The 25,562-nt window shown below is 40.0% G+C and overlaps 1 protein-coding gene across 8 annotated transcripts in view; it reads right to left on the bottom strand.

Annotated features, from left to right (window-relative positions):
* Positions 1–25,562, bottom strand: part of APBB2 (amyloid beta precursor protein binding family B member 2) — a 664,454-nt gene that overhangs the window by 404,290 nt on the left and 234,602 nt on the right. The gene's annotated exons all lie outside the window — the stretch shown is intronic.

Below are 25,562 nucleotides of genomic sequence, written 5' to 3' on the forward strand. Positions count from 1 at the left end.
CACATGCTTAGCGCTAATTTTAAAATGGCATCTGGACACCAAGATTCTATTAGAGAATGCCAACTTAAATTGGCAACTATATGATCGATATTCAAAATGATTCAGCTGGCCAGAAACAACCGCCGGCCAGTTAAATCATTTATTTGAAGCTATCTGTTAATTTTCAGTGGTATTTAAACAGTTTTCGTCGCTGACAATTAGTGGTTAGCATTTAAGTGAAAACCAGCTACTTTGGGGACATTCTGAGGGCAGAGTCAGCACTTGACTGGTTAAGTACCGATGTTCAGAACTTAACTGGCCAGGGTAACCACATAAATGGAATTGTCATAAAACACAGTCCTATCTTTATGCAGCAAACCACGGCCTCTTAAGTTCTGAATATCAACTTAACTGGCCATGTGTTAGGTGGCACCAAATAAACCAGATATTCAATACTGAAGCCCAGACTTGGCCCAGCATTGAATATGTGGGAATAGCGCCGGTGGCGGTCAGCACAGTGTTCACTGCTGCTGGCTGGAATACTTATCCCAATGTGCCTAAATTTAGGCATGCTCACTTATGGTACGTCAATAGCAGGCATAAGTGGCCATGCCTAAATGAGACACTTTAGCACATAACTTACAGTCTCCTGTAAGTTACACCTGTAAATGCTGGTCCCGCCCATGTTCCTCCCCTGAAAACACCCCTTATATTTGTGCACTAAGCAAGCTGTACTCATCATTTATAGAACAGCACTGGTAAGCTTATCTTTACCAGTGTACATGCTAATACTTTATAAATTTACATATGCAATTGGCATGTAAATTTAGGCACCATGTTATAGAATGAAGGGGTGACCAACTGCATGCATTTAGGGCAGTTAATAACTGAAAAGAATAAATTGTATTTTACAAATGAACTTTTGGACACGGTGGGACCAACTGGTTGTCTACGCTTTTATCCCTATACAAAGAAAGGGAGAAAAGCGTTAGGAAGCCAGGCCCAAAGGTTCCGATTCACTAAAACACAGTAACTTATGCTAACATTCATTAATAGTAGCACATTTATTTATTTGGATTTTGCTCACACCTTTGTCAGTAGTAGCTTAAGGCAAGTTCCATTCAGGTACACTGGGTATTTGTAATGTTGTACTAGTATGCATTCATTTCCACGTTCCCATTATTTTTAAAGTGAGCCAATGCACTAGCCTGTGTTAGTAATAGTGTGGGTCACAGCACTTTAGTGAATCAGGGTCTTAAACCAATGAATTCTCTTCTTTGTCAAAACTGGAAATTAAAAGGGCACCACATTAAAAATAATAATAATTTTTAAAAATCAGAGTGTATGAAATTGTCCGATAGTTTATTAAAACAAGCAGGGGGTGTAGGGTAGGGAAATATAAGGGTGGGGGAGCTCATGAGATCCATGCATGCAAATCCTATTTCCTCACAGACTCTGTGAAATCAGGCCAGTCACTATAATCTCTCTGTGTCTCAGTTTCCCCAGCTGTAAATCAGCAGCAATTACCCACTTCGCTCCCATTTCTGACTCGTGATTATTATTGCATGGTTTCGGCACCAAATTTAGTCAGAAAACACTCTCTGTTCTAGAGAATGATGTATGCATGTTCCTCAAATATTACATTAGAAAATGTTTTATAAAATGTATCGTAGCTAATAGAGTACTGCACTGGCAAACAGCTCATATCAAACATGCCAATTACATTCTCCCTTATTTATTTTTTTATTTGTTACATTTGTATCCCACATTTTTCCACCTATTTGCAGGCTCAATGTGGCTTACATAGTACCATAAAGGCATTTGCCAGTAGAGCTATATTATGGTACCACTCTTTGAATTTTCTTTTAATGCTTTTTATGCAAACAATAACAAAAGAAAAGCTCCATAAGATCCATTGAGTCTGCCCAGTTTCATTTCTGCACAATGTCATAGATCCCTCTTAATCTCTGGTTTCATGCTATGACGACTTCTGTGGTGGTAAAAAAAAAATGACGAAGGCCGGTGGCACCTTATAGACTAACCAATTTATTGAGGAATGAGCTTTCCAGGACAAGTGTCTACTATGTCTAAAAAATGCCTTCAGCCTCTGTCATTTTTGCTAGTACTGACTACCAGGATTCCCCTTTTGAAAATGTTGTACTAGTATGCTACCAGAAATCACTTTGGACATCGCTGAGACAAAGTGGAAGATCTTGAGGGAACTCAGCCCTCCAATACCAGTCATACAGCATACAGGTACAAGAATTCATTCCAAAAGAAAATACAGTTTGTGCTTATTTGAAACATATTTTCCCAATTTGCAGGCATTTTATCATGTTTGTTTCATCTATTTGTTTTTTGTGCATGCTAGAACTTTTCTAAGTGCACAATAGCTTACATGCTATTTGCACAACTTCACATTTTCAGACACCATAACAAGCCAAATGCAAGTTAACAAATGCACACTTCTACAAACAGGAAGCCATGGACCCTTACACAGATCATCATCCCAGCCTCTTCAGTCAAGCAAAACTGACATATCTCTATAGTCAACTTCCAGTTCATTCAGGATTACTAAAGAATTAAGGTCGATATTTACTTTCAGTCACAATTTTCTGAAAACTTAAAAGGCTTTCATGAGTAAAAAGAAATTTAATCAGGAGCAATTAAGCTGACATAAGAGACACTTTTTTGATTTTACTGAAAATACAAGGCGATGGAATTTTGATCCAGCCAAGGTGGGTCCTGAAAACATTTACAAAATAACATTTCACAAAATTTATCACATCTTAGTAATTCCCACCCTTTACATATGATTTAAGACTTGGCCCTGCTCTCCTGTGCATATTATATTATTGGTCTCATTATAATATGCATGAAGCTCATTATCATTTTTCAGATATGCACAATCACCCTGTTGAAGCCAGTAACATCTGGAAATTCAAAAGAGTATGCTCATGGCAAGACGTCAGTCAGCACAATCTTAAGGGCAAAAAGCCAAAGACATTTGTCCATACTTCAATCAACACACTACCCTTTTTAAATATGTTCTCAAGCGCTTACAAGGCTGTAGTCCATGTGAAACAGTATTAAAAAAATAACAGCCCAACACATATATAAAACCTCTGTCCAACGTGGGGCGGGGGGAGGTCTTAAGAATGTACAAAACACAAGCAACTTCAGCCCTGAAAAACAAACATTGTATCCAACCCCCCTTCCCAACTGCACTAAATCTTTTACTTTACCTGAGACCAGCTCTTCTGCCCATAAAGGCATAACATTAACTACTCTGATGGCAAAGCACACCTGTCAGATCAATAAACAGGTCTGCAATTTTTTTATATAACACTAGTAAAAAAAAGGCCCGTTTCTGGAGCCAATGAAACGGGCTAATCAAGAAATGTATTAAGTTATGTCCAATAAAAAAAGTATCATCTTATTTTCTTTTCCATGTTTTATTTTGTTTGATTTCTATTGATATGTTCTGAATTAAATTAATGTGATCTAATGGACAACATTCATAAAACATCTTGTGAACTAAGCAAGCTAAAGTCCACTCTTGAAGCAATAGGTAACCAATGAAGATCCCTAAAGAGCGGAGTCATGTGATCATATTTCTTACAACCAAATATTAGCCTCACGGCACAGCTCTGCAACAATTGAAGTCTCTTCAAAAGAGCCTGATTAATACCAGCGTACAGTGAACTTCAGTAGTCTAGGTGTGGCAAAATTATAGCTTGTACTAATAATCTAAACTGAATTGGATAAAAAGAAGATCTTAAAGCTTTAAGCTGTCGTAGTTTAGCAAACACCCCTCTACACAAGTTGTTCACTTGATGTTTCCTAGAAAGTTGTGTATCCTAATACTGTAGATGATTTTTCAAAAGACAGCAATTCCCCTGATTTAAGGACCATATTTTGTGGAATTCTAGTAATGGATGTGTCAAAGTAGAGCAGTTTGGTGCTAGCTGTATTAAGTTTTAATAAATTTGATGATGTCCAATTATTAGTCTACTGATAATAAATGTAAAGAGGCCAGGCCGTGGGCAATACCAAGTATTGAAGCACATAATTTTTTATTGAATATTTTCAAATCAAATCACAATACAACATTTGAAGGTCAAAGTAATAACAAAAGAAAATCTCAAAATGGCAAACTAATACATATGCAAATAAAATATACAATTGCTCACCAAGAACTGAAATAAAATGGAGGAGGATCCAAAGGGAAAAGGGAGATTTATAAAGGTATAGCTAAATGATAATTATTCCTGAAAAAGCCTGGTTCCCTCCACCTTTACAAACAAACCCAATCTAAATAACCTGAAATCCCCCCCCATGGGAAACATTTAAGACTTCCCTCACTCCTCAGCTACATGTGTAGACCCTACACCCCTACCCCTACCCAACACCCCTACGAGAGAAGCTACACTGGCTCCCACTCAAAGAATGCATCACGTTCAAAGTGTGTACCCTAGTACATAAAATCATCCATGGTGACACCCCAGCCTACATGTCAGACCTTATAGACTTACCACCCAGGAATGCTAAAGAATCATCTCGCACATTCCTGAATCTTCATTTTCCAAACTGTAAAGGTCTAAAATACAAATTAATGCATGCATCAACCTTTTCCTATATGAGCATGCAATTCTGGAACACACTGCCACGCAACCTAAAAGCGACCTATGAAATGACCAACTTCCGTAAACTACTAAAGACCCATCTCTTCGACAAGATATACCACAAAGATCTAAACATGTGAATATCCCACATATATCCCAGTGGCCAAGGGTGGGCCCGAGTGGGCCCAGGCCCACCCACTTTGGTCTCAGGCCCAACGAGTAGCAGCACACCTATGATGTGGCTGGCAGGGATCCCCTAGCCCCACCAGCCGAAAACTCCCAACAAGTGTCCCTCCTGCATACCTTGTAAATAGCAGATCATCGCCTGCAGCGAGAAGCAACTGATACATACTGTTCGCACCAGCCCCACAGCCTTCCCTCTGATGTATTACCGATTATGCGGAAACAGGATGTTGCCTCAGAGGGAAGGCTGTGGGGCCAACATGAGCAGTGTGTATTAGTTGCTGCTCGCTGCCAGTGAAAATCTGCTATTTAAAAGGTATGCAGGGGAGGGGGTATGTTTGAGAGACCATATGGCATGCAGGCGAGAGAAAGTGTGACCAAATCACTTATGGGACAGGGCGGAATTCTTCTGCCCACCCATCTTTGGCCCAGGCCCACCCAAAATTGGGTGTCTGGCTACGCCCCTGATATATCCAGAAATGTTAATAATGCCTTCTGTTATATTACTATCATGTATTCCATTACCATGCAACCCAATATCCTTCTGTAACACCAATTGTCTATTCTCTTCTCTTTTCCATTATCCATTATGTACTGTAAGCCACACTGAGCCTGCAAAGAGGTAGGAAAATGTGGGATACAAATGCAATAAATAAATAAATAAATAATAAGGCCTCTTTACTTTCAACAAACTGTGAAATTGCGAGGATCTTTCTTATTTTCACATGTAACAATACATTTACAAGGAAAGTGGAGAAATACCCTCATACCCAAGTTATGTGCTTCTTGGTCAGCAGCAAGAAATGTTTTACACCTATCTTGTGTAATTCTACACAAATCAGGAAAAGCCCACAATTTTTGACCTAGAAACACTGCAGTACAATGATTAACTGTACAGTGTATGGGAAGCTCTTTGAGCAGGGACTGTCCTTCTATGTTTCAATTGTACAGCGCTGCGTAACCCTAGTAGCGCTTTAGAAATGCTAGTTAGTAGTAGTAGTAGTAGTAGTCCTCTGACTGAACTGCTGTCAGTGGGGGAGTGGTGCTTCAATAATGAGTGTAGGAGTAGCCTAATGGTTAGTGCAGCGGGCTTTGGATCCTGGCAACCTGGGTTCGATTCCCACTGTTGCTCCTTGTGACCCTTAATCCTCCATTGCCCCAAGTACAAAAAAGATAGATTATGAACACCCTAGGGACAGTGAAAGTAGCTGCTTATAATGTGTACAGCGTTGTATACATCTAGTAGCGCTATAAAAATGATTAGTAGTAGTTTTCAGTTGCTAGAGACAGGCAGCTTAAGTGGAGTTTGGCAGAACTTGCCTGTCCCTCACTATTGAAAATGTGATAGTGAAATAAGACTTCCTGCCCCCCCCCCCCCCCCAACTTGCATGGCAGTAGGTGGTGGACTCCTGTACAACTTAGAGGAAACAGTCATGCAGATTCTGCCCCCGGACTGCCCACAAAATAGCCAGCTTTGAGTTTAGCAGTCAGTGGTGATATTCAAAGTCACTAACCGGTTAAGGGCAACTGAATATCAGCAGAGAGCTATGTACAGTATAAGTGATTTAAGTAGCCAGGAGCCATTTCTGGCCACATAAATCGCTTTGTATAATAACCCCAAGGCCTTTATAGGTTGCATCATAACATTGTCTTCTGATGTTTCAAGAAGGATACAGATTAAGAGAGAAGCTTTTTTTTTTTAGCACTGAGATCAGATCTTGTGAAGATAGGAGCTATTTTTTGTGTGAGATTTCCTGCTAAATTTAAAACTGGATTAAGAAAGGTGAAATGTGTGTTTTGGGATCCTACTTAGCTTGCTGAATTAGTTAACAAAAAATATGTGCAGCTTCCTGAATTCCTTGTTTTATGGAGGAAAGCTTCAAATTTTTCCAGATGTTTCTAAGGCAGCACAGGTTCAATGTAAACAATTTCTTCAATTTAAGTCAACAGTTTTGGTCTTAGGTGCAACTTTTTTTCTAAAGTTTCCCTCCAAATATTAAATTACGTTTCCTGATGCTAGTTATGTCTTCTTTGAGCCACATTAGCTAGAAAAACTGTTGTTAGATAGGGAAGTGCATTAGAATAGTTTATAGGTAGAATAGTATTAAATTTATTATAATACTATACTATACTATAATACTATATAATATCATGATGGCACCACTGAACTGAAGAACATGGGCCTCAATCTGTGTGTGTGTGTGTGTGTGTGTGTGTATGTACTGTATATATATATATATATACACACACACACACTAGTAAAAAAGGCCCGTTTCCGAAACCAATGAAACGGGCGCTAGCATGTGGCTTTTTTTTGTGTGTGTGTATGTGTCACAGAGTTATTTTGTGTGTGTGTGTGTGTGAGTGTGTGAGGGTGCGGTGTGTGTACAGGTTGTTGATGTGTGTCTTTTTTTGTTTTGTTTTGTGTTTTGCTTGGGGTTTGGGGGATGTGCTGTGCTTGGTCGCTGTTTGCTGCTGGCTGGGTCGCGGGTAATCCTTCCAGCTGGGCCGCAGCTTGTCCTGTTCGCCCACGTCCCAGATGGTGACGGCCACGTTGTTTTCCGGCTCCTCTGACTCCATGTCAAGCGATCCCAAATATAGTCTGTGCTATAGGCCCTCTGGCACTCTTCAGTACTGGCATTAGGCATTTAAAAATTTCTCCCCCCCCCCCCCCCCCCCCCCATCTATTTTTGCACATACCCACAGCAGGAATATTCTTCTCTCGTTCCAGCGGTGGTTCTGTGCTCTCCGTGCTGCTCAGATAATGAGCCATTCTGCTGGGGAATGGCTCCTCCCTTATTGTCACGTAGTTTTCTCTGATTGGTCCGTCTTACGTTGCCTAGTGTTGCCTGGGAACAGTGTTGTGATGGTCCTTTGCGTTTCAGAATGTTGAGGGTGTTTTTTCTGATTGGTCTGTCATGCGAGGGCAGGGCAGAGAGACATGGTCAGTGTTGTGGCTTCACCACCATGAATCCATGAACCCTTCAGGGAGTGAGTTCAGAACGTTGTCTTCAGAACGTTGAGGGTGAGTTTTATTATAGTAGATATATATATATATATATATATATATATACATACACACACATATATACACACCGATGCTGTCATAATTTACATATACCTTCCAGCAAAAATACCACTGAGATATTAGACATGGCAAAAAAGGAACAGAACTGATGGAAGATTGGGCTAAAACCTTCCTACTCATACTAAGCAGTGATAATACCAAACTACTAGTACTATCTAGCCTGCAAAACCCCCACTTCTGATCAAACACCAACAGTAGACCAAACAACCATATCCTACTGAATCTCAACTAAAAATATTAGGAATTATTACAGACAAACATCTATCTCTGGAGCACCAGGTAGCAGAAGTCACAGCAAAGAGCTTTAAAATCCTATGGAAACTGAGATGTATTAGAGACTTTTCTCCCAGACAAGCATTCCACCTCATAGTACAATCTCTGATATTACCACTACACTACTGCAATGTGTCTTATGTAGAATGCAAAGAAAGCATGCTAAAATCACTACAGACAGTCCAAATTACGGCAGTGAGACTGATATACGGAAAATCAAAATACAATAAAGTAACACCACTGCTGTAATATTGCATTGGCTACCAATCAAGGTCAGACTGTTCTTTAAAACAAGTACACTAATCATCAAAACACTGTTTGGAATGGCTCCTGTCTAAATGCTAGACCTGATTGACTTATCACCAAGAAACACAAACCCAGGAACTACTTATTACTACACCTACCCAACTGTAGCAACATCCTCTACAAATCAATCTACACAGCCGGGTTCAAATACCAAATGGTGGAACTCAATCCCCAAGACTATAAGAAGCATTACAATTATCTCCAATTCAGAAATTAACTGAAAACCTATCTTTTCAAGAAAGTTTATGACTAATCTCAAATGCCACAAAAAACCCACCTAAGCCTAATGTCTGACACACCCTAATCCCTCAGTTAAATTGTAACTTGATCCCATCAACTGTAAGCCGCATTGAACCGAAACTTGTTTTTGGATAACTGTGGGATATAAGTTTGTATAAATAAATAAAATATAAATCTAAGAAATTTGACCAGGCATAATTTAGTTTAATGCTGATTTCTTGTTACTTTTTTCTATATTTCCTCTCTCTAACCCTTGACGTAGGCTGTGTAATTTCTTGCTTATTGTGCTTATTGTTTAAAATGTCAAAAAAAATTCCTAAGTAATATTAGCTCTGTTTCAATTAATGAGTGCTAATGATGCTATGTATAAAATGTCCTAATATCTCTTTTCGATAGATCTGGTATGTAGTCAAGGTGTGGTTTTGTAAGACCCGATTGGTCATATAAAGTATTAATTTTTCTTTCTTTTTCTTAGACTTCTTTCATCGTCTCTCCACTGTTTGCAGATCTCCATCAGCAAACTATTTAACACTTCTGAGAAAAATATACTTTGGCATTATTTATATATGAATGATATTTGGTAAGTATCCTAATATTTCACATTATGAATTCCGATAGAAACAGAGAAAATGATAACATATAAAGACCACAAAGTCTACCCAGTTTGCCCATCCATACTAATCTCTACTATCCTTTCCTTTCTTTTAGAGATCTTCTGTGCTTGTCCCATGCTTTCTTGAATTCAGATACATCAACCACCCTTTCCATAAAGATTTCCTTATATTACTGCCTTTTCACCTTCATCCCACACCCCTTCATGCCAGAGTTTCCTTTCAGTTGATACTTGCTTGATCAGTAGCCTTCGTCATAAAATCTATTGGGACAGAGATAAAGATCTCAATATGTATACTTTGGAAGAAAGGTGGGAGAGGGGAGATATGATAGAGATATTTAAATATCTCTTTGGCATAAATGTACAAGAGTTGGGCCTCTTTCAATTGAAAAGAAGCTCTGGAATGAGTGGGCATAAGATGAAGGCGAAAGGGGGCAGACTTTGGCATAATCTAAGGACATATTTCTTTATGGAAAGGGGTTTTGGATGTGCAGAACAGCCTCCTGATGGAGGTGGTGGAGAGACGAATTCAAGAAAACGTTGGACAAATACATAGGATCTCTAAGGAAGAAGAGGGGGGTTAGTAAATGGTATGGATGGGGTGATTAGATAGACCATATGGCCCTTTATTTGCCATATTGTTTTCTGTTTTCTTCCAGAACTTGTCTCCCCTAGCAAATATCCGGGTTTATTCTGGCTGCTAAAAAGTTACAACCTATTACCTCAGGGGAATAACACCTAAAATCAGAGTACAGAACCCGTGAATCAAATATAACAAATGTGCTCTGATATTATACTAAAACAATTTTTCGATTTATTAATACATGATCATGTAACAATACATCAACTTTGGATTTTCACAGAGTGACGTTTGGGGGCGGTGCCTGGGACACCCCACTTAGAATGTAGTCTCGAAGGTTTCGAGAATAAGTACCTCCTGATGAAGGATTACCGAAATGCGGTCTCGCATTGAGGAACGAGAATTGATGAAACTCATGCATATATAGCAGGGTTTGGATGGATTCCACAGCGTCTCCCCTCAGTCAAGTTGTACAGCCAAACATAGATCAAAGCTGAAGTTACAACAGAGCAAGCTGCACTTTAGATTAATATCGTCTAAAGGTTTTTAAACCTGAGAAACTGTGAAAGCGCGAGATTTGACATGATTATCTTTGCCGGCATACCATTGAAGAAAGCCAACGTTAAGATCTTTTCTACTTAAGGTTTAACTGTGAACTGTTATGATCTTTTGACTGATTACGGTTTGCTGTTGCACACTGAAGTGTTACCAGTGGCGTAGCTAGGGTAGTTGACACCCGGGGCCGGTCATTTTTTAACACCCCCCCCCCCCCCCGAAATCCAGTACTAGGCATACCGAGAATACAAAACACTCAGGACCTATAGAGCAATTCTACCATACCATAAGCAGTAATTTGTACGAGTCACACAAGGAAAAGGAATGCATCTTAAACACTACAGTGAGCACTAGAACATCAATTCACCTATTGTAAAACGAAAACAGACAGATTTGTACAGATCGTCAATCCTGCACAGTCAATGCGAACCGAAAGCCATGTCTTTTTCACAAATAGATACACCCTAATCCACTATAGAATAAGTAATCATAAACTTTCTATTTAGACAAAAATTAAACTGAACCCCCGATGCCACACCACAGAAACAGAAAATGTCCTCTAGTACTGTGCAAAATATAAAGACAGCAGATGTAAATTTGAAACAACTAACAAATACCAATCACCACTTTACAAATTAACAAATAGAAATAAAACAAATAATATCATTTTATTGGACTAATACATTTAGCTTTCAGAGGCCAAAACCTCCTTCCTCAGGTCAATTCAGTATAGTACTGTTAGTGTCCTATCCTGACCTGAGGAAGGGGGTTTTGTTCTCTGAAAGTAAAATGTATTAAAATTAGTCCAATAAAAAGATTACCTTATTTACATGTTCTATTATAAACATTTATTAACACAGCTACAATACTACTTTATCCTAAAGCAAAAAAATATATATATATATTTACAGTTCGTTGTCTCTGGTTTCTGCTTTCCTCATCTTTTCACTGTCTTCCTTCTATCCAAGCATCTGTCTTTGCTCTCTCTCTGCCATACAGTGTCTGCCCCCCTCTCTCTGCCCCTTCCATCCACTATCTGCCCTCTATCTCTGCCCCTTCCATTCATCCACCATCTGCCCTTTCTCTCTGCCCCTTCAATCCGTCTGCCCTCCCTCTCCCATCCGTCCAGGGTCTGCCCTCCCTCACGTGCCCCCCTTCCATCCAGGATCTGTCCCCTCTCTCCCTCTGCCCCCTCTTTTCAGCCCCCAGTTCCAGTCCCCTTCATCCACCATATGCCTTGCATCCTCCCCTTTCAGCCCCAGACCCATTCTCCCACCTGCCCCAGGCATGGACCCATTTTCCCTCCTGCCCCCTTGTCAGACACCAGTTCCAGCTTCAGATCCCTTCTCCCATCTGAGCACCCATCTGAGCTCCCCCACCCTCCCTAATCCCCTTTAAGCACCCCTCTGAGCTCCTCCCACCCCTCTCCAATCCCCTTCTCCCCTCCTTGATGCTCTCCCACCCTCCCTAATCCCCTTTAAGCACCCCTCTAAGCTCCCCCACCCCTTCCCAATCCCCTTCTCCCCTCTCTGTGCTCCCCACCCTTCCCCAATCCCCTTTCTCCCCTCTCTGAGCTCCCGCACCCTCCCTAATCCCCTTTACGCACCCCTCTGAGCTCCCCCACCCTCCCTAACCCCCTTTAAGCACCCCTCTGCGCTCCCCCACCCTTTCCCAATCACCTTCTCCCCTCTCTGAGCTCCCCCACCCTCCCTAATACCCTTTAAGCACCCCTCTGAGGTCCCCCACCCCTCCCCAATCCCCTTCTCCCCTCCTTGCTTTCCCACCCTCCCTAATCCCCTTTAAGCACCCCTCTGAGCGCCCCCACCCCTCCCCTCCCCTCCCCAATCCCCTTCCCCCCTCTGAATCCGACCCGACCCGAGATCTGTTCTCCTACCCTGTCCTGCTTTAAAAAAAAATTTTTCGAAGCGCCGGAAAGTGGCAGGCAGCGAGCCTCGCGTCTGCCCTGCTAGTAAAGAAGATCTCGCTGAGTCTGACGTCGTCGCCCTTCCCACATTGAGTCCCGACCCCCTCTGAGGCAACTTCCTATTACCGTGAGGGCGGGCGGGACTCAGTGTGGGAAGGACGACGACATCAGCGAGATCTTCTTTACTAGCAGGGCAGACGCGAGGCGTGCTGCCTGCCACTCTCTGGCGCTTCGAAAAAAAAATTTTTTAAGGCGGAGCAGCAGGAGCGGAGCACCCCCTCACCCGATGACACCCGGGGCGGACCGCCCCCACCGCCCCGCCCTTGCTACGCCACTGAGTGTTACACGTTGTTGTTATGATGGATATGTCAATTAGTGGTATGGTGGGGTAGAATGATTTAGTAGGGTGCATGCGAATGGATGTTTGAGTGACTGTGAGACTGGGGTGAGAGCCGTGAAAATCCAAAGTAGATGTATTGTTACATGATCATGTATTAATAAATCGAAAAATTGTTTTAGTATAATAGAGCACATTTGTTATATTTGCTAAAAAGTTAACCAGCTATGCTGATACTCAGTATTAACCAGTTAATTTTTTAGCAGTCAAAGAAAGGCCTGCTATTTAAGCAGCCAATTTTGACAGCTCAACATAGACGGTAAGGCGCTAAATATACGCACCTGACCGGCTAGCTGCTAACTGGGATATTCCACAGGAGATAACCGGTTATCTCCCACTGAATATCCGCAGTTAGGCACTTAAAACTTATTTAACCAGCCAGGAGCCAGGTCGTGGCTGGTTAAATAGTTTTGAATATCGGGAGGGGATTGTGGCAACATCTACTCAACAATATCACCAAACCTGAGTTATATACCCTGTTATGGCAATTACATTAAAGAGGAATATTAACATTGTCAAGCTAAACTTTAGCAATATTGAATACCCAAGGACAAAATATGGAATAGTATACTTCCCTCTCCCCCCCCCCAGTATAAGAATATAGCCTATTTTCCAAGATTATGGCCTTGCTTACAGTCATTGCCAATTTGTCTGACATCTTATACCACGTGCAAGTTACTTTGAAAGTTGCTGCAGCAAGAGAATTCCTGAGAGCCGGGTTTGATTCCTACTGCAGCTCCTTGTAACTCTGGGAACGTCATTAAACTCTCCATTGCCCCAGGTACAAAATTAAGTACAGTAAAGTCTCGATTATCTGTTGTAAATGGGACCGACCCCTTGTTGAATAAGTGATAACCCCCTCAAGCAATGCATAAACAAAGGCTGTAAAAGCAGGGTCCCAGGTCTGAAAAATTGTCTCAGGAGCGAAACTTCCCTTTGTGCTAAACCAGAAAATGAAAAGAGACATGATGGCGTCACCGGGAGGGGGGGGAGAAAGGTGTCAGTTGGATATGCTGGATGGTCGGATTAGTGAAGGTAGGATAAGAGATTGTACTGTACCTGTATATAATATGTAAACTGTTGTGATTGTAACCATAGAAAGGCAGTATATTAAATCCCACCCCTTTTCTCTTTGAAAGAATCCTTCTAATCACAGAAACCAATCCTGAGGTGGAGACAATTTGTACTTTTAAGGTTATTGTTTATCCATTTAAGGCTAGATGGGTGTTTCTGCTTTTGCTCCATCTATCCCCGAGGAAAATTCCAACTTTTAACTTTTTTTTTTAATATATTGAAACACAGAAGTACAAAAACAGCACAACACACCATTTATTTGCGCATTGATTTGTGCCAACTTTTAACTTTTAGAGTCCCTTGTTTCAAACAAAATACCTCTTCATCCTCCAGGAACTCATTCAGCTTCATCTCAGCTGGCATGTCCCATAATTTAACCACACATAAGAACATAATGTTTCCTGTCATCCTTTTAGTTTCCAGGAAGACAGCAGCTGAGAACAATTTCACAAAGATATCTATATTTATAACTGATGTTTCTACAGGAACTGCAAGTGCCATCTTCGAAATGCAGGTAGACGACCTTAGGAAATTAACAAAAGAACCTAGATGGAAACACTTCAGTCTAAAACTGTACCCTCTGTGCCCTCTGCAAAAAACATTAATCGTTATACTGGTGTGACTAAACATTTTTTAGTGTTATTATTCAGTTTCATTAACTTGCTTCCTCAGTTTTCCTGAAGCCTTGAGAGCAGCCATGTTCAAAAAAGCATGTCACTTTTTTTTTTGGGGGGGGGGGGGGGGGGGGGGAAGTAATTTTATAAGAGAATGTCTATGTTCAAGTACTGTTTATTGTATATTTGACAAGGCAGATAACATAAAAACATTCACAATAAAGCTTATCAACATAACCAATAACATACAATTAGATGATAAGCAATAAAAACACAATGTACAAAATAAAAACGGCACTATTCACTTTTGGCATTCTAATTGGAAAAAACAGTCAGTCAATCTCATCTGCTGTAGCATGCCCCTTCATAACATTTTGTAAACAAAAATGCTTTCAGTTGTTTCCTGAATATGGTTGTATCTGTCAGCAAACTGAGGTGAATCGGGATCTGGTTCAACTGTTTTGGGCCAGCAACTGCAATCACACAGCAACTAGTCTCTTTCTAATATGGAATTGTAAAGTATCTGGTGCTCTCTGGAAGATCTTTTAAGCCTGTTTTAGAAAGGCAACATATGTTTTCTAAAACAAGGCCCATCGGCACCTACTTACCAGCATTAGGGGGAAAGTTATCCATGAGGGCTACTATTATTTTACCACAAGTCAGGTTATTTTAGCAGAGTCTCATTGCATAAAATTGGATCCTGTGGTAAAACAACCGAACTTAACAGTAACCCACACTGATAACTTCCCTCCTTACATGTGTATAAGAATATTAAAAAGCCCAGATTTAACACAGCACTTTAAGACACTTTCTTTTTTTTATTTGCAGGCCGTGCACTAACATTCCCATTAGTGCACATTACCTACAAAAACGTAGGGGTCCTTTTAGCAAGCTGTGGGAAAAGCTGACCTTGGCGTACCCTTACACGAGTTTTTTCTGCAGGCTAAGGCCATTTCTTATTTTATTTATTTATTAGGATTTATTAACCACCTTTATGAAGAGATTCACCCAAGGCAGATTTTGCCCACAGTCACAAAATGCCTGTTTTTCTATTTTCTCAATGACCATTCGCTAATGTTAACACAATAACAAAAAAGAGGTTTCTCACAAATAGTCCAAAGGAGTGTTGAAACTAGTCGTATTACTCAAAAATGTATTATCAAAAATTCTCTTCAGTCCAGACTTACTATAAGAATGGAACTACAGACATAAAATAGAACATTCACATCAAATCAAAACTACTTGATGGATTTCCAAAGCACCTGCTCACGCCATACACAGGATCTTTTAATTAGATGCTTGCTCTGTATTTGACTCTGACGAAGCCTTATGAATCAGCGAAACGGGTCCCGCCAGATTTACAGTAGTTCTTTCTTATTGCACTGAACTATATAATACTATATAATACTGCCTATTATTCAGGCTTGAGCGGGTGCTTTGGAAATCCATCAAGTAGTTTGACTTGATATGAATGTTCTATTTTATGTGTATAGTTCCATTCTTATAGTAAGTCTGGATTGAAGAGGATTTTTGATATTTTGACTTTTGATAATCAATTTTTGAGCAATATGACTAGTTTCAACTCTTCTTTGGACTATTTGTGAGAAACCTTTTTTGCTATTGTGTTTACTATTGGCTTCTCTATATCATGTGCTAATGTTGCCATTAGTGTACAGCCATTAACAAAAATTAGCGCGTGAGCACTTACTACTACCTATTTTATAAGAAGTAAGGGCTCACGAGCTAATCCTGTGTTTAAAAAAAAAGTAGATCCCTAGACATGACCTCTTGTTCTTTTTTTTTCCCCCACAAGATTTCTTATTGAATTTCTGCAAATATAAAAACATTAGAAACAAGACATGACCTCGTTCTAGGACTTCCTTCGACTAAAAAGAACAAACAAAATGTTGGCTTCTTGTCCATTCTATATACCCCTTAAATATTTGAATCTCTCTCATATCCAACTTTTCTCTAAGGACACATATTTAGGTTATAAGGCTTATATAAGACTCCACACCATGTCCATGATTTCAATAGGACTAAAAAGAAATATAAAGTTCATAAATCCAAGGTGGCGCAGACAGGAAACAATCACCTTAAGGGAGGATGCACAGTGAATGAAAAAAAAATCCTTTTAGTGAACTGAAAACAAACATGATTTATGAGTAATGGCATCTAAAATTAAGCAAGTAAGATAATGCAAGAGAAGTAGCAGAAAGGCAAAGTCACACTGCCTAGAAAAGATGCTCACAAACTGGAAAATAAATCTATTATGCTGCTGTATGGAACACTGGTCCATCATACTTCGCGTTACACTCGGTTGAAATGAAAGTTCTGCATGAGGACAGTTCAAATGAATGAGCTACTAAATTAATGTATGCAAAAGCAGAAATATATACAGAGTGTACATATCTTCAAATCAGTGACTCAACCTTTTGTTCTGTCAGGACACACCTGATGGATGATACTCACAAGGGTGATGCACCGCACATAAGACCAGCACTTTGTTTATAGACTAAAGTCTATAAATGCTGCCTAAAATATCAGCACTGGGAAAAAAGCGCTTAGCATTAGTCTGTAAACGGTGCTTAAAGTTAGGTGCTGCTTACAGAACAGGACTTAGTGTCAGGAACTATGACTACACTTAGTGTGACCATTTACACCAAAGGAACTTTGATGTAAATCCCAGGCCCCTAAATTAGGTGTGGATCCCTGTTATTCTTTAACACCACGTATAAATTGTGGGAATATCTCCAATCTGCCCATGACCCTCCCATGGCCATGCCCCCTTTTTGGACCTGCACACAAGTTTTAATTAAATCCAGCTTGTTAATAAACCAATTAGCACTAACCGGTTCATTATTCAATTAAATTGTGTGTACAAATTGGGACCACACCCAAATTTGTGCATGCAATTTTCAGTGACTTTTATAAAATTGGGGGGATACCCTGAATCCTCAGAATACTTCCCCCCAATCACTAGGTGCACAGCAGAATTAGGACATTTCCCATAAAACTCATAATGCAAAATTTTTTTTTTTATTCTGGTGTCTTCTCAGTAAAAGCAATACAACTCCAATATCTGAAAAAACAATACACATCAAATACAGCATATAGTAAACCATAGCAGCAATGTATCACAGTAAATAAGATTGCTACAGATCTCTTTATGCACTAGCAAAGCACCTCACCCCAGCAACACACAACAAACACAGAATATTTGACTACAACAGAGAAACACCAAAATGGAAATCTTAACAATCCACTCTGCATGCAATGCCAAAATGGGACAACTAGAAACAGAAACACAGTTCCTTCTATACTATGCAAAGTACAGATAGTGTGAGGAATTGCATCTCTAAGATATTATGGTTTTCAGTCCTATAAATCCCCACTGGTGTCTCATCTTTACACCAACACTAACTTCAGATTGTTTTAACATATATGTCTTTAAAATCAAGGACTCAGGAGAGAGACCTTGAGGTGTTGGTGTCAGAGGATATGAAGGTGAAGAAACACCTGTATCGTGGCCAGAAGGATGCTAGGGTGCACAAAGAGGGGTATAACCAGCAGAAGAAAGGAGGTGTTGCTGCCCCTTCTACAAATCGTTGGTGAGGCCTCACTTGGAGTATTGTATTCAGTTTTGGAGGCCGTATCTTGTTAAAGATGTAAAAAGACTGGAAGAAGTGAAAATAAAAGCTACAAAAATGGTATGGGATTTGCGTTGCAAACCATACGAGAGACTTGCTGACCTGAACATGTATACCTTGGAGGAAAGGAGAAACAGGAGTGACACAATACAGACATTCAAATATCTGAAAGATATTAATCCACAAACAAAACTTTTCCGGAGATGGGAAGGCGGTAGAAATAGAGGACATGAATTGAGGTTGAAGGGGGGCAGACTCAGGAGTAATGTCAGGAAGTATTTTTTCACAAAAAGGGTGGTAGATATGAGGAATGCCCTCCCATAGGAGGTGGTGGAGATGAAAACGGTAACGGAATTCAAACATGCGTAGGATGTAAAAAGAATTGAAGCGGTGCAAAGAAAAGCTACGAGGATGGTATGGGATTTGCGTTACAAGACGTATGAGGAGAGACTTGCAGACCTGAACATGTATACCCTGGAGGAAAGAAGAAACAGGGGTGATATGATACAGACGTTCAAATATTTGAAAGGTATTAATCCGCAAACAAACCTTTCCGGAGATGGGAAGGCGGTAGAAAAAGAGGGCATGAAATGAGATTGAAGGGGGGCAGACTCAAGAAGAATGTCAGGAAGTATTTTTTTCACGGAGAGGGTGGTGGATGCTTGGAATGCCCTCCCGCAGGAGGTGGTGGAGATGAAAACGGTAATGGAATTCAAACATGTGTGGGATAAACATAAAGGAATCCTGTGCAGAAGGAAGGGATCCTCAGGAGCTTAGCCTAGAATGGGTGGCAGAGCTGGTGGTTGTGAGGCAGGACTAGTGCTGGGCAGACTTATACGGTCTGTGCCGGGGCTGGTGGTTGGGCGGCGGGGATAGTGCTGGGCAGACTTATACGGTCTGTGTCAGAGCCGGTGGTGGGAGGCGGGGATAGTGCTGGGCAGATTTATAGGGTCTGTGCCAGAGCTGGTGGTTGGGAGGCGGGGATAGGGCTGGCCAGACTTATACGGTCTGTGCACTGACAAGGACAGTACAAATAAAAAAGTAGCACATATGAATTTATCTTCTTGGGCAGACTGGATGGACCGTGCAGGTCTTTTTCTGCCGTCATCTACTATGTTTACTATAAACACAAAGGAATCCTGTTTAGAAGGAATGAATCTACGGAATCTTAGCAGAGGATTGGGTGGCGACACCGGTAATTGGGAGGTAAAACCGATGCTGGGCAGACTTCTACAGTCTACACCCTGATTCGTAACTGAATAGATATGGATGGGCTGGAGTGTAAATTTTAAGGGGCTTCGATATTAGCTTCAGAACCTTTAGTACAAGAACAGTGCTGGGCAAACTTTTACGATCTGTGTCCTGAAAAAAGCAAGGACAAATCAAACTTGGGTATACATATATATCACATAGAATGTAAAATGAGTTTATCTTGTTGGGCAGACTGGATGGCCCATTCAGGTCTTTATCTGTCGTCATTTACTATGTTACTATGTACTATGTTACTATGTCTGTTATGTGTGATGACCTCCACTATCAACATTAAATCTTGAAAAAAATATTGATATTTCTGCTTTGAAGTCCTTGTTGGTGACCTACCTGCAATTTGTCTTAACATAAGATGAGAGTCAAACAAAAGAAAGAAAACCAAACACTCCCACAAATGCCAAAGTAATATTTGGATGTTCGTGCTTTTATGAGAACTCATGAAGAAGGCTTGTTATCCAAAACACGGACTGTGTTGGGTCCATCTCCAGTCAAGGGCTTTTTCTCTAATCATGACTGAGTATATTTGGGTCCATTTTCAATCAAGCATTTAATAAAAGGATTTTGTGTACATTTATCCTGGCTCATCTGGTTGGTCATTCCCACCATTTTGGATTGTCTTTTAATGTAAGAAAAGCCATGAATCCCATCCCGGACAGTAGTCAATCAGGTCACAAGTACCTGGCAGATCCCACAACAGTTAAATTCCAAGACTGAACAATGGCTCTCTCAGCTAAATGGTGAATAATTTTTTATGGATTTTTCCTCCCAACTTGTCCAATCTTCTTCAGTCCCACTATATTGGTCACCTTGATTACAGCTTAATTACAAGCAGCATGGGAAAAAAAAGCTTGCAGTTTATTATCTTTCTGCTGGTCATAAGTTTCCTTAAATATCCTTTTTTTGTGTTGTTTGAGAGGATAGACAACTATTATCTAACTGTTCCATCCTACCCATAGTTTTATAAACTTCTATCATATCCCTTCTCAGTCATCTTTTCTCAAAGCTGAGAAGACCTAACCTATTTAGTTTCTCTTGAAAAGAGCAAAGAACGAGAGAAATGATGCTAGCCTTGGGGGGGTGGGAAAGAGCGAGAAGAGAGATGCTAGAGGGGAGACGCTAGACTGGGGAGGGAGCGATGAGTGAGAAGGGAGATGCTTGCAAAGGAATACAACAGGCACATTTTTCCAAATTTATACCCTGGATGCAATGCAAGAAAAACCTCACTCATTGGCCTTCAGTTTCACTTACTGGAGTAGTACATCTCACTCTTTAAGGACCACCTTGGCATCTCTGAGGAAGAGGTCTGAAGAACAGAGGCAAGAGGCATGGCATGGGGAAGGGAATGCTAATGATCACCACAGTTCATAAACTGCAGAAAAGACAGAGATGAATCCTGAGGGACATCCTGATATCAGCAGAAAGGGGGCAAGATGTCTGCCAATTTCAAAGTACAGAAACAAAGTAACTTCAAATTCTCTACCCAGAAGAAAAATAAAACCCAAATCCTGCAGTTTGTCTCTTATGCTAATGTAAGGAGTGCAACGTGTAAATTCTGTGTGCAAATAATACTTCTCTTTCCCAAGAGGAGATCTTTCACATAGCCATAGCAGAGTGCTCAATTAACTTTATTCACAAATGTTCCTGTAACCAAGTTTCAAACCAGTTATAAATGTTTTCTAAGATCACTGAAGACAGTTCATTATTCAATTTTAAACCAGTGTCAAAATCAATCAGTAAAGCAAGCTAGATGTAGACTGTACTGTACTTGGACTGCAGCTTTACTGGTTCAATTCAGCTAGGAAACATTTCAGAAAACAAGCAGAAATTCCCCAAGGAAGGATGTGTCTAAACCCGGGAGGAAGAGCAATGAGTGCTAGTGATCCAACTTGCGTCAAAGCCTCTACCGCAGAGCACCCGGGCACATCCTGCTTAACTGAAAGGCAATCAAAGACAGACACAGATTCACCACAAGGGGCTACATTCAACTGAAACATCTCTGCAGGGCTCTAGGGAATAGGTTGCCTTCTATAGCTATACAGTATGAGTTACATCCTCTACATACTGTACGCTTACATCAGTGGCTGGTAGATGAGAAGATTTCTAGATTGTTTAGGCAGGGAAGGGGGAAAACATAACCATTAATATCAATAACAGGGATGGGCAACCTTTATACACAGATAATGTCAGCATTATCCCAGATAGGCCGCAACATTACATAATGTTAGAACCTGAAATGAACAGCATTCCATAGACCTCCTGTGATAAAGAAATAAAGTAAAATTTTAACTCAGATGGAAATAAACTGCAGGAGAGGCTATTCTGAAAATTGAAAATATTTGTGAAATACAGTAGTTAAAACAGCCAAAACTCGGGTTAATGACAATTTCTAGAAATACTTCTTATCCTTTAGTTGGTCGTACAAAACTCAATGGCAGGCTGCATTTGGCCCTCAGGCCACAGGTTACCCACCCTTGATCTATATTTATTTTATTTAGATTTTGCTCACACCTTTTTCAGTAGTAGCTCAAGGTTAGTTACATTCAAGTACTCTGGATATTTCTATCTCCCAGAAGGGTTCACAATCTAAGTTTGCACCTGAGGCGATTTGAACCGGCCACCTCTGGATTGCAATAATATGTACAACTCAAAAGAATATGTTTTTGTGTTGTCAGGGAAAATAACGAGTAAATAAACTATAGGCATAAAAAAACGTGGACCTCAATCAAGGTGTGTTTAGCATTTTTTACTGTGGTCTTTGTTTTCCACATTTTTTTATGCTCACAATTTACTCACTCATTTTCCCTCATAACAACGTATTCTTTTGAGCAGTACGTAGCAAACAGATTTTTGTGGTTTATTTTAGCTCCATCTCTTTGATGATTTTGTTGAGAAGACATGACCCAAACTTCTATTTTTGAACAGATCTGTGTTTGTTTTAAATTACAATCCTGGATCAATATTTAGATTGAAAACTAACAATTCAGTATCATGATAGAACTACAAGACTGTACCACTTGAAGACATACGTATCAGTCTGCCTCTAACTGCAAAGAATACTACCCATGCCATATCAACCTAAGACACATTCTTTTTTTTTAAATTATTTATGAAGCTTCTCTGTAGGACTGTAAGAGTCCCAAATTATACCACACAGGCTTCTACACTGAAAAGGTGCAAAGAATGGGACATAGAAATAATCAAGAGAACACAGGAGCTAACCAAGGCTGAAACCAGTCCAAACAGGTGCTTTTTATATGGAACAAAAGAGGGTAAAAAAAAAAGTCATTACATTATACAAACAGATCAGATCAATGACCAACCCTATGTGAAACTGAAGATCCACAGCCAATCTTTTACTAATTTTTCAACCAAAAAAAAAAAAAGCAACAAAACAAAAAAATCTTCTAAGATTAATGGATAACAAACTGGATTGGATTTATCAATTTTATATACCGCTAAAGCAGTTTATAATTTTTAAAAATGCAATAAAACAAATACAAATGTAAATATAAATCAACCTGTACAAGACAGAATGTAAAGTAACACTATAAAAACACAAATAAAAATAAACTGAAAAGTGAAAACTAAAATCCAAATTAAAATGAATTTCCTGTCAAACTTTGAAAAATGTTTTCATTAGAAACGGCGAGCCTCATTACATTTAAAGTGGGAAATTGAAGGAGATTTCCTTAGGAGGACTGAAGTGGCTGCTAAGTATATATACATACTTTTTAAATTTAACTGTAACAAAAAGGATATTCTACTTAGAGGATGATACCATTATGCAACATTTTGCCAGAAGAAGTTATTACGGCTCCACTATGGGAGCAATTCCACAACGGGGCACCTCCATTTAGGTGCTTTGAGGATGCATGAAGGAGCCTATTCTATAACGGGACCTGGGTACCCAGAGTCTGTCATAGAATACTAGTGTAACTTGGTACCAGTGTGCCTTCCAATTACATCAACCATAGATCTGGTGTAACTGATTGCATAAATACAACAGGGATACACACAGCTGACAGTATTCTGTAAGTTAAATGCTTAAATGGAAGCCTTGCCCATGCTCCACTCATGTATTAGTAACTTAGTAGATGGCAGCAGATAAAGATCTGTACAGTCCATCTAGTCTGCCCAACAAGAAACTCACAGCATAATGTATGATGTGATACTACACATGTATAATTGACCTTAATTTGTCACAGACTGTAGAAATCTGCCTGGCACTGGCCTTGATCAACTACCTGAAGCCATCATCGAAGCCCCATTCCAGCACATCCAAATCTGTCCAACTATGATCAAGGCACAAACCGTAGAAGTCTGCCCGGCACTGGCTTTCCTTCCCAATTACTGGAGTTGCCATCTAAGCACCACGAAGTCAACCTGATTCCATTCTCTTTCCATGCAGGACTCCTTTGTGTTTATCCAATGCATTTTTAATTCTGTTACCACCTCCCATAGGAGAGCATTCTGGGTATCTACCCACAGTCTTCATGAAAACGTACTTCCTGACGTTATTCTTGAGTCAGCCCCCCTGCAATCTAAATTCATGTCCTCTAGTTCTACTATATTCCCGTCTCTGGAAAAGCTTTGCTTGTATATTAATACCTCTCAAGCATTTGAATGGTCTGTATCATATTACCCTTGTCTCTCCTTTCCTCTATGGTATACAAGCTCCTGGAGAAAAGTCCATAGTTTGCTACTGAGACAGACATGGGGGAAGCCACTGCTTGCCCTGGGATTGGTAGCAAGGGATGTTGCTACTATTTGGGTTTCTATCAACAAGAAAGGGGAGGGGGACGGACAGCAAAAATAATATAACAAACATTCTACTGCTCCTCAAAGATGATCACATGCCAAAAGGGAACAAAAGTTACTGTGATGTAAAAGAAAAACAGAAGAAAAAAAAGGAACTGGAGGCATCAGATATAGATCAGTGGCCAGGCTATTAGATCTCCTATTGTACTCAGCTATTTCAAACCCTTGAGCCTACTGCATAATATCAATCCCTTGCCTATCAGAACCTCCACTGGAGTAATGTCTCTACTTTATTGAGAAAACCATAATCAAAAATACAAATGTATATTACACACCAATTTAAAAAGGAAGATGACTACTTCAAAACAGATGAGCACTGATAGCAAACTTCTACTGCACTATTTGGATTTCTGCCAGGTACTTGTGACCTGGATTGGCCACTGTTGGAAGCAGGATACTGGGCTAGATGGACCACTGGTCTGACCCAGTATGGCTAATCTTGTATTCATCTTCAGATCTTCAAGTCATAAGAACATAAGAGTAATGATCCATCTAGCCAGGTATCCCATTTTCCAAACAGTGGCCAAGCAGCATTTCATTTTTGTCATTTTTCTCCGAACCGCTTCAAGTCTTAGCAAGATAAGGTCTCCAAAGCTGAACACAATACTCCAACTGGGGCTTCAACAATGACTTGTACAGAGGTATCCAAACCTCCTTTCTTCTGCTCCTTCCCTTTGCATTTACACACTATGTAAGTTATACACACCCTTAAAAAATAGCGCTTGCACTTTCACGAGTAAGTGTATATTGAATGTGCTAAGTATTAGTATTCTACACATTTATATGCACACAAGTTGCATAAATGTGGTCACCCAGTTATAGAATTGCCCTTCTCATCACTGCAAAAGTATGCAGGACAAGCTTTTAAAGGGCAAAATATCAGTGGCTATCATGATATCGCTAAATGCTAATGAGAATGCTATCTCAGCTATAGTAAGTTGTTTGCCAGAATTGTCTAGGAAGGAATTTTTAACACATGCTGTGTGTAAGCATATAACTGCCCACGTGTGTACTTTTCACTCTGTGGATATCGCCAACTAAAAGTGAAAATACATTTGTACTTTCCCTATGAAAATAAGTAAGTAAATAAATAAGTAAATAAAATAAATAAAGTAAGCAGTCCTGAGGGAATTCAGTGCCAAACGCTAACGGAGGGGGTGGGGGGGTTGTGCTAACAGATCATTTTCACATAGTTTAGAAAGAAGAGCTGCTTCACACATACCTGCTTGTCTTCGTCCTTTAATATAGATGTCTCATGTCCTAGACAAATGTCAATCTGCAAAATATTTAAACCAAGTGATAGCGACATGCTTCATTTCTAAATCCAAATTACAAAAGAGCAAATGCAACTTTGCAGGTAGTGTGAGCTGGTCA

Source organism: Microcaecilia unicolor, chromosome 2 (genome assembly GCF_901765095.1).
Source record: "Microcaecilia unicolor chromosome 2, aMicUni1.1, whole genome shotgun sequence".
NCBI lineage: Eukaryota > Metazoa > Chordata > Amphibia > Gymnophiona > Siphonopidae > Microcaecilia > Microcaecilia unicolor.